A 13,686-nucleotide genomic window follows, 5' to 3' on the forward strand; every position below is an offset into this window, starting at 1 on the left:
ATCTAGTAGATCATTGATCATAATTCATATGAATAATATGATCATGTATAAATTAATCATGATATACTTAATACTATGATACAGACATAGAAAATAGCCAGCATAGAGTGTCTAAGTGTCTCAATATCTTAATTCAGACTAAATTTAAAATTGAATATAAAATTGCAATTGAAATTGGTCTAATTATAAATTATATAGTAAATAATATAGTGAATTATAGTAAATTATACTAATTTAACTAGATCTAATTATAATAAAGAATAAAGTCTAGATCAGTAACACTCAGACTCTCAGTTAGTAAGTTACAGTTACTGTAAGAGTTACAATTGGAGATCTAATTTTTTAATTTAGTAATTACAGTTTTTACATGTGACTAATTGAAGTATTTTAATTACAATCGACAATACAAACTAATTTACAGCATACGTTTTGACGTAAAATTATAATAGATGCATGTGCTTCGGTTACCTTATTACCTTATAAATTTATAAAATACTAATTCATATCGCTAAGGACGCCATTTTCTGTTAGTAGACTCTATATCTATTAGTTACCTTTCTATTCGCCGTCTCACGAGATGTTGCGAACATACTTGAGCTATATATACGGAGAGAGAGAGAAATTAGACAGAAATATATATAGGTCTGTGATCTAGAACTATTGATCTCTAAACCAGCGGTTCTCATCATGTGAAACGACATTATTCACTTTTTTCCTTAACAGTTACTTTTTTTTTAAATTAATTGTTATTCAAGAATTGTTGCTGTACAAAGATTTCAAAACTTTGAGTTTGAAGCGTTCAACAATTCTCTAATATTTCACACTGAAGTGTGGAGAAGCAATATACAAGTTCTAAAACGTTTTGTTTTTTATCTTCGTGATGAACTAACAAAAAATTTCTAATTAGAAAGCCAAACCCCAATTGAAAATTCTTAATATCAATTAAAGTGACTAAAGGGAATTAATAGCTTATTTGGTTGACATCTTTGCTATCTTGAATGAGTTAAATTTATCACTGTAAGGATCAAATACAACATATCTCGATTTGTCTGAAAAGATCCAAATCTTCCAAATAGAATTTCAACTTTGGCAAAGAAAATTAGGCCGAAAAAAAATTTGAGGAAAATGGCATTAAGCCTGATAAACGGTATATACAAAGATAATTTCTGTCAAAGAACATTTGCGCATGTTTTCAGGTGAAATGTCATCCTATATTTCATCATTTGCTTCCCCTGCATACTCTTCTGGCAAGATAAAGTATAAGCCTTCATCATGGCATTTAAAATCCATCAAAATATATTCAATGATTTTATCACATTATCATCAAAGTTGAAAACCAAGAGACAGACAGAGCTCATATTCAGTCTTCGCTTGCTTGGAGGGAACTTCAAATTCGTCTGCGTATTAAGAACAGTATTTACAGAAATTCTCAAGATTTATCTAAACAAAAAGGAAAAAAGCGAAAGACTACAGAAAGAGAATCTTGGACATCATTTTTTTTTTTTCAGATCAGAATCTAGCAGTCATGAGCATCACGATCAATTTGAAGAAGAATAAGGAGGACAAAATTGATGGCTTTTTTCTTGAAGTTAATGAAGTTTCAAAGTTGGAGCACAAGTTCGTGAGTCTTTTATTGACTTCATCGACACTAAGAACAAGCTGCTGGAATCGATGCAAACGATTTTAGAAAAACTACGTTCGTTTTGGCTTAGAAATAATAGACTGTAGCTGAGGCTGAAGTCGAGTCACTGAACCGTTTACTACTCTTTTTCAACGTCGGCACAAATTGGGCTGTCTTTGCACTAGCGGATCCAGAACTTTGGAGTGGGGGGGGGGCGATTTTTTTCCAAACCCTTACCATAACGCCCACTAAACCCTAACCATATGCATAAACGTGCGTACCGTGTTTCTAAGTGTGAGCTTGCGCTCCCAGAGCTATTTTTATATGTATTTTTGTTGTATAGGTTAGAGCTATTTTTATATATTTTATTTTTATAGGTTAGTGTCAGATTTTATAATTGTACTTCCGCATATTTTTATATGGGTTAGGGCGGGTAGTATAAATAGTTAAACCCATGCTACATCCTGTACAGTTGACCAGCGGTCAGTAAAGTATATCACTGTCTGTGTGACAGTTGATGATCTTAGTGATCTGGCGTATGCTTATTTAATTATTTTAGTATTTTTATTCCTGTACCTGGGACGGCCTGTAAGTTTAGAAATATTTATATTTTCTTTTACTAGATCTATGTTACACTATGTGTAAATATACTAGATATATCTTAATTTAGTTTTTTGGAATATTTTTCAAAAGAGTTGACAGTTGTTCCCAACATGCTGTATTAAAAATGCCGGCGCCCAGCTTAGCCTGATATGAATATGTTGTTCATGCTCTAGATCTAATAGAATATATGATTTTGTATTTATAGTTTTGCATTTATATATTGCTGGCTATTATTACTGCTGAATATAACTGTTGTGTTATTGCTGCTTTAAGCTGCTATTACTCTGCTGCATTTATTACTGCTATTGTTATTGCTTTTGTAGATCTAGGGAATCTCAATCTAGTGTTATTTTGATTTTGTTTTTGTAGTGTTGCCTTAGTCGGATTAGATCTAGTGGCTTAGTCTGTTCTTAGTGAATAGTAAGGTACTAAGGTGTTCTTGTTTTAGTGTTAGTGTAGATCTAGGTCTAGTGTAGTAGTTGTAGTGATTTAGTAAGATAGTTGGTTTGGTTAGTTTGTAGTAGCGTAGATTTAGAGGGTTTTAGTTAGTGGCTGGGTTCAGTTGTAGTGGTTAGTGTGTATATATATATTATATTTTATTATTGATTTATTTTGTTTGTATTGTTATGACTCTACAATGCACGTTGTCATTAGGTGTGAGACTGCGCACCAGGAGACACAGGACAGAGACAGGAAGTGTGGAAGTCAAAGATGGCTGTAAACAAGTGTTGTTATTATTCGAATGCGTAATTGTTATCCGACTATTATTCTATTATTAAATTGCTGTTTTTATCTCTCACTTTCGTTGAAGTTTTTTGGGCTCGCTGTAGGCAGAGTTACAGCAATTGGTGTCAGAAGTGGGATTCTCAACGAAAGTGGGAACAAGGTCTTTGTACACGACCGTTACAACATTTTCTTTTCGGATAACCCAACGTAAGTTTTGGTAGGCCAACGTAAGAAAGATACGGGATGGCGTCAACGAAAACACTTGGTCAGCTTTCATTAATAGAACTTAGACGAGAACTCAGATGCAGAGAGCTGAAGGTAAGCGGCAACAAAGAGGCGCCCATGGAACGTCTGAAGCAAAGCATCATAGATGATGAACGGGATCCGGACAAATATTTATTCGAAATAGAACCCGATACGGGGGAGATTGGGAAATCGATGAAAGGTGAATTAGGTAATGAACTTAGCTCTATAGAATCCGTTGTGTTTGGATTGAAAAAGGATATGGACGATTACAAACAACAATTAAGAGATGAGGAAACTGATCTCAGGTCGCGGATGGTAGAGGATGTCGATTCGCAAATTCAAGTATTACGAAATGAAATGAAGGCGGAGCTAAAAAGAAAAAACAAGATGCGGGGGCCTCAGTGACTGAAATGACGGGGAAGACTAAACCGCCGGTGTTTGACGGCTCTGTTTCTTGGTCGATGTACCGATTGCAGTTTGAAGCGGCGGCCAAAGTCAACAGTTGGAACACTAAGGCAGAGAAAGCAACTGGTCTGGTGTTGGCACTCAGAGGCAAGGCAGCCGAATTGTTACAGACAATGAAGGACCAGACGGGCTTTGATGCTATGGTCAAAACAATGGAACTGCGATACGGCGACGAACACTCACAGGAAGTGTTTAGAATACAATTAAAAAGCCGACTGCAGAAATTTGGAGAGACACTACAGGAATTAGCGGCAGACATTGAGCGTCTTGCCCGTCTGGCTTACCCATTGGCAACACCAGAATTTTTGGATGTTATTGATACAGATGCCTTCATAGATGGAGTGCGAGATGCAGAACTTTAAAAAGCCATCCGAATCAGCGGAAAACGGAAAGTAAGCGAAGCCCTTATCTATGCTCTGTTCTATGAGGCGGCCAGAGATTCAGCGAGGGCCACGCAGTACAGCCGGACGATAGATGCTCGGAAGGAGGATCCTACAGAGCTGGTACGAAGACTGGTAGGGGAGGCTATAGACGAAAGACGACCCCAGGAGGAGGATCTTGCACGGCTGGTCAGAAGGATGGTGGACGAGACTAGAGACGAACGGCGACCCTATTTCAGACAAAATAGAACACTTCTTTGCTGCTGGCACTGCAACAACCCTGGTCATGTGCAAAGGGATTGTACCAGAGTGTTTCGGGGTCGTGGACGCCAATCACAAGAAAGGCATAGCGGCAACCGGGAAAACTAATGTCTGCCGGTTTCACGGAGCGGAGACAGGCAGCACGGTATACGGAGGCTCCAAAAATAGTTATTTCTGTCACGGTGTTGCGCGGCGTTCCAGTACCACCTCATCGTGGTCGCCGCGTGAACACTCCGCTCTCTGGGAGTGGCCAAGGGTACTGGTTGCTTGCCGCCGATGAATGAACAGCCGGCAAGTGTAAAAGGAACTCAAAGGGGTTATGTCCAGCCCCCCCCCCCCTGTGGGGCCCCGGGGCAACGGTGAGTAAGAGACCTAACGGGATCTCCGAAAAGCGGATAACGCTGGACTCGGCTGATTCGCGGGTCTCCCATTGGGCAAAGACTGGACTGACTGGCGCGGCCTTAGCGGGCTGCGTCGGGCGGACTGGTCGGCGTCCACGAGCTAGGCTCTATCTAGCCCGTCCCCTGTGAGGTAGTAGAGGAACGCGCTTCCCAATAAGCAGTTTCGATACTGGGGATATCGAAAAATCCTTACACAACCTCCTGTAGGTGAGCTCTTGCCATACGGAGGTGGTGACCAGTGGTGCGAACTTCCCCCCACCCAAAGACCTCGGACCCTCTTGCAGGCCCTGTGTACACTACTTTCTAATCGGCAATAACTAAGGCCGCCAACGGTCTTCGACTTCTATACAAACATGAATAATACACATCAAACCAGAAAACCCGGGTACGAGCAGACCCAAACAGGCTCCGTCTCGCGGGTAGCGGGCGGCAGGCCCGACAACGAAAAATCCTCTACTACTCGCCCCGTGGTTCCGATCCGGCGGAACCTGTCGAACCACGAAAAATCAGCGCACTATTGCAGGAGACTCTTGTAGGCAAGAAACGAAGTAGCCACATTAGTGGCTATACGGCTTATAAATGTAAATGCGATGAGTGCCGTGGAGTTATCACATATGTAATGAACGGCATGACAGTTTCTCAAAATCCTGGCGAACCGACGCCATCTCGCTTGATATTTTCAAAGCTGGTAGAAAACTCACGGTAATTAACTGCTATAATCCGCCTAAACATGAACTTGCCATTAACCTCGGCAATAAGAACATCTTAACTAAAACTCTATTAGCTGGGGACTTAAATGCGAAATCTCCTGCATGGGGCTATGACGCAACCGACTCCTCGGGCCAAAAAGTCCATGAAATCCTAAACACTACAAACCTATTCAGCATGCAGAATAAACACAGCCCGCCAACCCTCCTTGTGACAAGTCAAAAACTCTCTGTCAGATTCACTCAAATTTATCACAGCATTAATTATTATTTTTCATCATTTATCTATTTTATTTTAATTATTTCCCCATCCTACCTCCAATTTCTTCACCCGCCCCACCTTTCCTCTCTACCAGGCTAGACTTAGTCCACCACCTTGGAGAAAGTTAAGGCGCGTCCTTTCATTTATCTTCCCTTGACCGGGGCAAAGATACACATAGACTCTTTGATCTTATCACCGGATGTCTGAAGGGCGGTCGCGGTTTACACCACCTTGGTTTGAATGCAAGCTAATCCCCCCCCTCCCTTGGGTGGAATGCAGGTCACTCTCCCCCCCCCCCACGTCTCTCTTTGATCTAAGAGATTACGCGGGTCAATACACCGCGTGGTACTCCAAGGTGTGACTCTTGTCGGACTTCACCCACATGTAAGCTAATTCTTAGCCTAGGACATTTCCGGTGTCCGCCCACACTTTTCAGGCATATATATATAGTAAACCAACTCAAATCACCCTCTCTTTCTCATTCGAGCTGAGCTATCGAGTCTGGACTATATCACTTATTCTTTCTCCTAGAGGAATACCTGGTGGTAAGCCGAACTTAATCACAAGTTCCATCTTAATTACTCTGTGTATATTTCAATTGGATTTTTATCATGTGTATTTTGCTTAGTTCATTTATATTTAATTAGTGCATTGTGTATTTCTCACTGGCGTAAGTAGAAAACATAAACATGTGCTATGTATGTATTTTAGTATTGCATTAATCTATTAATGCTACGTTGCTCAATTGATCGTTGATGCAACCATGTATATATTTGTACATCTTAGTCTATTTCCTTTATCTCGGTTGACCGCCTTGATAATTTTACTAGCGCACTGATACTGCGTTTAGAGAAGATATAGGAATTATCTCCCCTTTACTCATTTTACTCTAATGAGAGTTGCGCCGCTTGAAGGGACATTCAAGCCCGCTCCATTGTTCTCGACCCACGGTCATATGCAAACAAAGCGTCTCGGTCACTGACCACCGCCCAACTCACCACCCCCCCCTTTTCTTTCTCTATCCACCTGCGTTGTTTATTTGAGATTATTATTTCCCCTTCTATGTATATTTTTATATTATTACGTTCCCTTTTATGTACATTTCTATATTGCTACTATCTGCCATCTATTCTCCAAATCCCATTTGTCATCTCCCCTTGTGCTCTAAAGCAATTTTACCAATCTGACGAATGCACCTCAGTCGAGGGCATCGATGAGATGCATGAGAGACATGTCCTAACTTGTCTTTATTTATCCGCAGCCTCCCTCAGGTGTCTGCCTATTGTGTGTTGAGTGCTATTCAGCACTGCACTTTCCTACTGAGATTTACCTGCCTATTTAGTTGCCATCGAGAATCACCTATTGCCTATTTAGGTGCTTAGTGCTATTCAGCACTGTATTTGCTATCAAGAATCACCTATTGCCTACTTGCCTACTGGCCTATCTATGTGCTTAGTGCTAATCAGCGCTGCACTTGCCCAGTTGCTATCAAGGATCACCTGTTGCCTATTTATTGGATCAACGATCTATTTACCTGCAGTTGTGCTTAGTGCTATTCAGCGCTGCACCTGCCTATTTACCTGCCTATTTAATTGGCAACGAGAATCACCTATGTTTGTGCTTAGTGCTATCCAGCACTGCACTTTCCTATTGAGTATCGTCTACCGCCTACGTGGATCTACTCAACTCCACTACTTGGCGCTATCGGCATTGCCCGCCTATTCGACAGCCCACCTGTCAAGCTATTAGGTGCGACGTCCCTATAGACCAGATCTGTGTGAGACGTCATAGCTACGCCAACCCTCTGCAACTCATTGGACATATCCTGTCAACCACGCTGCCCACGGCAGATCAGCTCTGCCCGCAGAAACCTTGTGCCCACGGTATCCGGCCACCCGCCATACTGTGCCCACTACAGATACTAGAACTTGGGACTGAGACTCCACAAGAACTATATCGCCGGCGTCCCTCTATCCGCTAGAGCGCCACCTCCAGCTGCAGAACCTCAAGCCAGGACACAGCCAGCTGCGACATCAACAGGACAACCAGCTAAGTCAGAGGACAAAGTGACATACTCTCTTATTATGTGCAAGAGTGATGATTAAACATAGAATATACTAGAGATAGATGCAAACCCTCCCCCTTTTTATTATTATATGTATATTTATGTAAATAAATATCCTTTATTTTAACTTTTGTATCTATCTTTCATTGCTTTGTCTCGTTGCGTGCCTGCTCCCGATTCATATGCTGATAAGTGGGGGTGTGATAGCTTTAAAAATAATCATCCCCTAGACATAAAACGTGCCAAACACACGTCACATTTCCCCACCTGTCACATTTTGGCGAGCCCGTCCGTGGATTTAACCCATTAGTACAGCAGGCACGAACAAGCAGCAATAACTAAATTTCCTATCAATAATTTTTCAAAAATTTTTATAAGTATCATCACTTCGCATTATCAAGAGTGTCACTTCTGTCATAATTTTCATTTATGATTATTTATGTATTTTATTTGTAATATTTCATTGCAGGAATTTGTGATTAACTTAGGCAGACACCGCATTCCTTCTGCACTTTTTCCTGTAACTTAGGAGCAATTGCTCTCCGGTGGCCCTTTCCTCTATTCCATTTCATACTTTTTCTAATCCGTCCTCTATTATCATGGACTCAACAGAATTAGATTCTGAAGTTGAGGAGATTATGATACTCCTTGGATATAAAGACCCCAAGGTGGAAGACATCATACGCCGGTTGATTGTCAATGAAAGAAAATTCAAGCAAGAAATGGAAGAATTGGACAAAGCCCATGCACAGGAAGCACCAGAAATCAGACAGAGCTATAGGCCGCAGAGTTTGGAGCTGAACACCACACCGGCAAGACAAGACCAGGAAGCAGAGGAGAGTAAAACCACGACTCACATCCAAAGCGGGTACACTGCCCAAACGGACACAGAAGTTGCTGCTAAGGATGAAACTTTCATACCTGATATCCCTCCTCTCGATCAATCCACATTGTCTACCCAGCCCAACTCTCCTGCTCAGTCTAATAGTCCTCCACATCTCAATGCCTCAATCCAGCCCATGCCCTCAAGCAAACCCCAACCTAGAAAGGCACCAATCCAACAACCAGCCTTGCACAAAAACTGCAACTACCCAGCACCTAAGCCTCGTCATAACCAGAACAATCAAGCCCACCGTGACTGCAACAACAGCACGCGTGGCAACAAAACTAACCGTGCCTACCGTGACTGCAACGACAGCATGCGTAGCCACAAACCCAACCTCCAAAAGCAGCAGGCCTCACAGCGCATTTCAGTAAAGACCGCGGTCCCCAAACCCTCTGTGTCTAATCAGCAACCACGTACTGATAGAACAGCGGGCGACCCATACGTCATATCAACACTGACTGTGGCCCCTGAACACACTGCCCTCGGCCCTACGAAAACGGAAGTCCTACCGGCACTTCCTCACCCTGTCTCTTCTTCCCCCGGGATAGAGACCATTCTGGTTAACGGGCGGTACGTCCGGTCCTTATTTGACACAGGCTGTGCGGTAAGTTCAGTTATCTGCAAAGCACTGGTTGACCCGGCTGATCTCAGATAGAACTGTGACGATTCAGTCCATTGACCGTGAGATTCCTCCAAAGGTTCTTCCTATTGCTAGGGTCCACGTAGAATGCAAGTACGTACGTGGCACCATTGACGCAGCCGTCATGGACACGCCAGTATATGACTTCATTCTAGGCTCCAAATATGTCCCTCTTGGAGTAGTCCATAAACCATACTTCTCTCTGCCCGTCGGTAGAGCGACGAAGCAGAGAAGTGAGCGCAACCAGCAGGTTGGAAGCCCTGGTCGCCTCGCTAACACGCCTAGTCCCAACTCATCAGCGAAGCTCAAACCGCTTTGCCCTGGCGTTGACTCTGCTAGGAAGTCACGAGTTAAGTCGTTTACCCGCGCTCGTGAGGGTCTACTTGACCCAGGCTACTCAGCCAAAATCATGCAACATTCCTCTGACATTGACAGTGTCAGAATGCCCCGAGGTAAGATGAACCCTTGCTCTCGTGGACTCACTCCTCTTCATGGCTCCTCAGCCACCATTCCGAATCAACCTCCCCCTGGCATTGATAGTGTCAGGAAGTCACGAGGTAAGCCGAACCCTCGCGCTCGTGAAGGCTCTTCTCACCCTGGCTCCTCAGCCACCATTCAATATCAACCTTTCCCTGGCATTAACCGTGTCAGGAAGCCACGATGTAAGCCAAGTTATCGCAATCGTGGGGACGTTCTCCGGCAGAACTCCACATTCTTTGTCAGGCCACTCTTCCCTGACATTGATCGTGTCAGACGATACCGAGGTAAGCTGACTACTTACTCTCGTGAAGAAGCGCCTCACAGCGGCCCCGGAGGTAAGCCCCAACGTGCACACGTGTCTTGGGCACCCCGCCTAAGCCCCAATCACCCTCCCCAATCCGCCCCAGGAAGGAATGATTACTCACCCAATCGCCCAATCTACTCTCCCAAGCCACCCCACATGTTTCACCCAGGTGACTACGTACTCGGGGACAGGAAGTAGACAACGGACAGACTTGGACAGACTCTCCTCCTGGCATGTCTACCCCTTTATTTTCTCCGATTTTTTTTCTAATGCTGTGATAACAACTGATCTTAAAGTTAGAGTGACATCAGTCTGCTCGCACTTTATGGATCTTTCTGCGATAGATCCATCTTGGCGGCGGCGTATGTGACAAGTCAAAAACTCGCTGTCAGATTCACTCAAATTTATCACAGCATTAATTATTATTTTTCATCATTTATCTATTTTATTTTAATTATTTCCCCATCCTACCTCCAATTTCTTCACCCGCCCCACCTTTCCTCTCTACCAGGCTAGACTTAGTCCACCACCTTGGAGAAAGTTAAGGCGCGTCCTTTCATTTATCTTCCCTTGACCGGGGCAAAGATACACATAGACTCTTTGATCTTATTGCCGGATGTCTGAAGGGCGGTCGCGGTTTACACCACCTTGGTTTGAATGCAAGCTAATCCCCCCCTCCCTTGGGTGGAATGCAGGTCACTCTCCCCCCCCCCACGTCTCTCTTTGATCTAAGAGATTACGCGGGTCAATACACCGCGTGGTACTCCAAGGTGTGACTCTTGTCGGACTTCACCCACGTGTAAGCTAATTCTTAGCCTAGGACATTTCCGGTGTCCGCCCACACTTTTCAGGCATATATATATATAGTAAACCAACTCAAATCACCCTCTCTTTCTCATTCGAGCTGAGCTATCGAGTCTGGACTATATCACGTATTCTTTCTCCTAGAGGAATACCTGGTGGTAAGCCGAACTTAATCACAAGTTCCATCTTAATTACTCTGTGTATATTTCAATTGGATTTTTATCATGTGTATTTTGCTTAGTTCATTTATATTTAATTAGTGCATTGTGTATTTCTCACTGGCGTAAGTAGAAAACATAAACATGTGCTATGTATGTATTTTAGTATTGCATTAATCTATTAATGCTACGTTGCTCAATTGATCGTTGATGCAACCATGTATATATTTGTACATCTTAGTCTATTTCCTTTATCTCGGTTGACCGCCTTGATAATTTTACTAGCGCACTGATACTGCGTTTAGAGAAGATATAGGAATTATCTCCCCTTTACTCATTTTACTCTAATGAGAGTTGCGCCGCTTGAAGGGACATTCAAGCCCGCTCCATTGTTCTCGACCCACGGTCATATGCAAACAAAGCGTCTCGGTCACTGACCACCGCCCAACTCACCCCCCCCCCTTTTTCTTTCTCTATCCACCTGCGTTGTTTATTTGAGATTATTATTTCCCCTTCTATGTATATTTTTATATTATTACGTTCCCTTTTATGTACATTTCTATATTGCTACTATCTGCCATCTATTCTCCAAATCCTATTTGTCATCTCCCCTTGTGCTCTAAAGCAATTTTACCAATCTGACGAATGCACCTCAGTCGAGGGCATCGATGAGATGCATGAGAGACATGTCCTAACTTGTCTTTATTTATCCGCAGCCTCCCTCAGGTGTCTGCCTATTGTGTGTTGAGTGCTATTCAGCACTGCACTTTCCTACTGAGATTTACCTGCCTATTTAGTTGCCATCGAGAATCACCTATTGCCTATTTAGGTGCTTAGTGCTATTCAGCACTGTATTTGCTATCAAGAATCACCTATTGCCTACTTGCCTACTGGCCTATCTATGTGCTTAGTGCTAATCAGCGCTGCACTTGCCCAGTTGCTATCAAGGATCACCTGTTGCCTATTTATTGGATCAACGATCTATTTACCTGCAGTTGTGCTTAGTGCTATTCAGCGCTGCACCTGCCTATTTACCTGCCTATTTAATTGGCAACGAGAATCACCTATGTTTGTGCTTAGTGCTATCCAGCACTGCACTTTCCTATTGAGTATCGTCTACCGCCTACGTGGATCTACTCAACTCCACTACTTGGCGCTATCGGCATTGCCCGCCTATTCGACAGCCCACCTGTCAAGCTATTAGGTGCGACGTCCCTATAGACCAGATCTGTGTGAGACGTCATAGCTACGCCAACCCTCTGCAACTCATTGGACATATCCTGTCAACCACGCTGCCCACGGCAGATCAGCTCTGCCCGCAGAAACCTTGTGCCCACGGTATCCGGCCACCCGCCATACTGTGCCCACTACAGATACTAGAACTTGGGACTGAGACTCCACAAGAACTATATCGCCGGCGTCCCTCTATCCGCTAGAGCGCCACCTCCAGCTGCAGAACCTCAAGCCAGGACACAGCCAGCTGCGACATCAACAGGACAACCAGCTAAGTCAGAGGACAAAGTGACATACTCTCTTATTATGTGCAAGAGTGATGATTAAACATAGAATATACTAGAGATAGATGCAAACCCTCCCTCTTTTTATTATTATATGTATATTTATGTAAATAAATATCCTTTATTTTAACTTTTGTATCTATCTTTCATTGCTTTGTCTCGTTGCGTGCCTGCTCCCGATTCATATGCTGATAAGTGGGGGTGTGATAGCTTTAAAAATAATCATCCCCTAGACATAAAACGTGCCAAACACACGTCACATTTCCCCACCTGTCACACTCCTACACACTGGCATCGGGTCTCTATCGAGACCTGATTTAACACTAATCTCCGCTGACCTAGAGGGGAAAACCACAATTAAAGTGCTTGAGGATGTTGGAAGCGATCATAAACCCATAGAAATTACTATTGCTCTCCCAGAGGCCAGGGGTGTAGCCACTAAACGGCCCAAGAAATGGAGCTACACTAAGGCAGACTGGCCAGTATACGGGGCGGCTGTCGACTCCGCCCTGTCGAGTATCGCGATGGAGGAAGGGACAGTCGACACAAAATACGGCGAAATCACTGCAGCGATTTTGGGTGCGGCTAGGAAGCATAGCCCGCGGACCTATCCCGGCATAAGACATAGACCCGCCTGGTCCCGAGAATTAGACCGAATAGTCAGGGCCAGGAAACGGGCGAGACGCAGAGCACAAAAAAAGGGGACTCCTGAATGCCGCAGGGAGTTTAACGCATTATGCCGGAAGGCCAGCGAGGTGGCCCAACGTGTATGGGCGGACCACTGGAGGAATGCCTGTGCCGGGCTGGATCTTCGGGATACTTCCAAAGCCTGGCGTCTTCTTCGCAATCCTGAGGCCAAAGATTCGGCGCGTACAGCCACCCCATTATTGTCACCCAGTGGAGATCGAGTGGCAAAAGATCAAAAAATGGCCGACTTGCTTAACAAATATTTCGCTTCGATAAGCAAGTCCGAAAAGAAGTCTGCCACGTCTATAGCCCTCAACAAGGAGCGTAAGAGACTCGAGAGGGAGTCGGATGGGTTGGAAGACCTGGACACGTGCCCTTCTGCCGTACTGAGCTGGACAGAGCGATAGCTAAGTGTAAAAACAGAAAGGCTCCGGGGCCAGACAAGGTTACTCCTTAGATGGTAAAACATCTCG

General features: G+C 43.8%; 1 protein-coding gene across 5 annotated transcripts in view; it reads right to left on the reverse strand.

Moving 5' to 3' along the window:
* LOC106078526 (cilia- and flagella-associated protein 99-like) overlaps positions 1-13,686 on the reverse strand; it is a 42,955-nt gene that overhangs the window by 22,561 nt on the left and 6,708 nt on the right. The window contains exon 2 of one of the 5 annotated variants that reach the window (XM_056040199.1): positions 555-597. The exons of 2 other annotated variants lie outside the window; for them this stretch is intronic. The gene's annotated coding sequence lies outside the window, so the exon portion shown is untranslated. Of the gene's footprint in view, positions 1-468; positions 598-13,686 lie in introns of those variants that run through there. 2 more of the 5 variants (XM_013239419.2, XM_056040205.1) reach the window with 2 other exon arrangements.

The sequence above is a fragment of the Biomphalaria glabrata genome, chromosome 1, assembly GCF_947242115.1.
Source record: "Biomphalaria glabrata chromosome 1, xgBioGlab47.1, whole genome shotgun sequence".
Taxonomy (NCBI): Eukaryota; Metazoa; Mollusca; class Gastropoda; family Planorbidae; genus Biomphalaria; species Biomphalaria glabrata.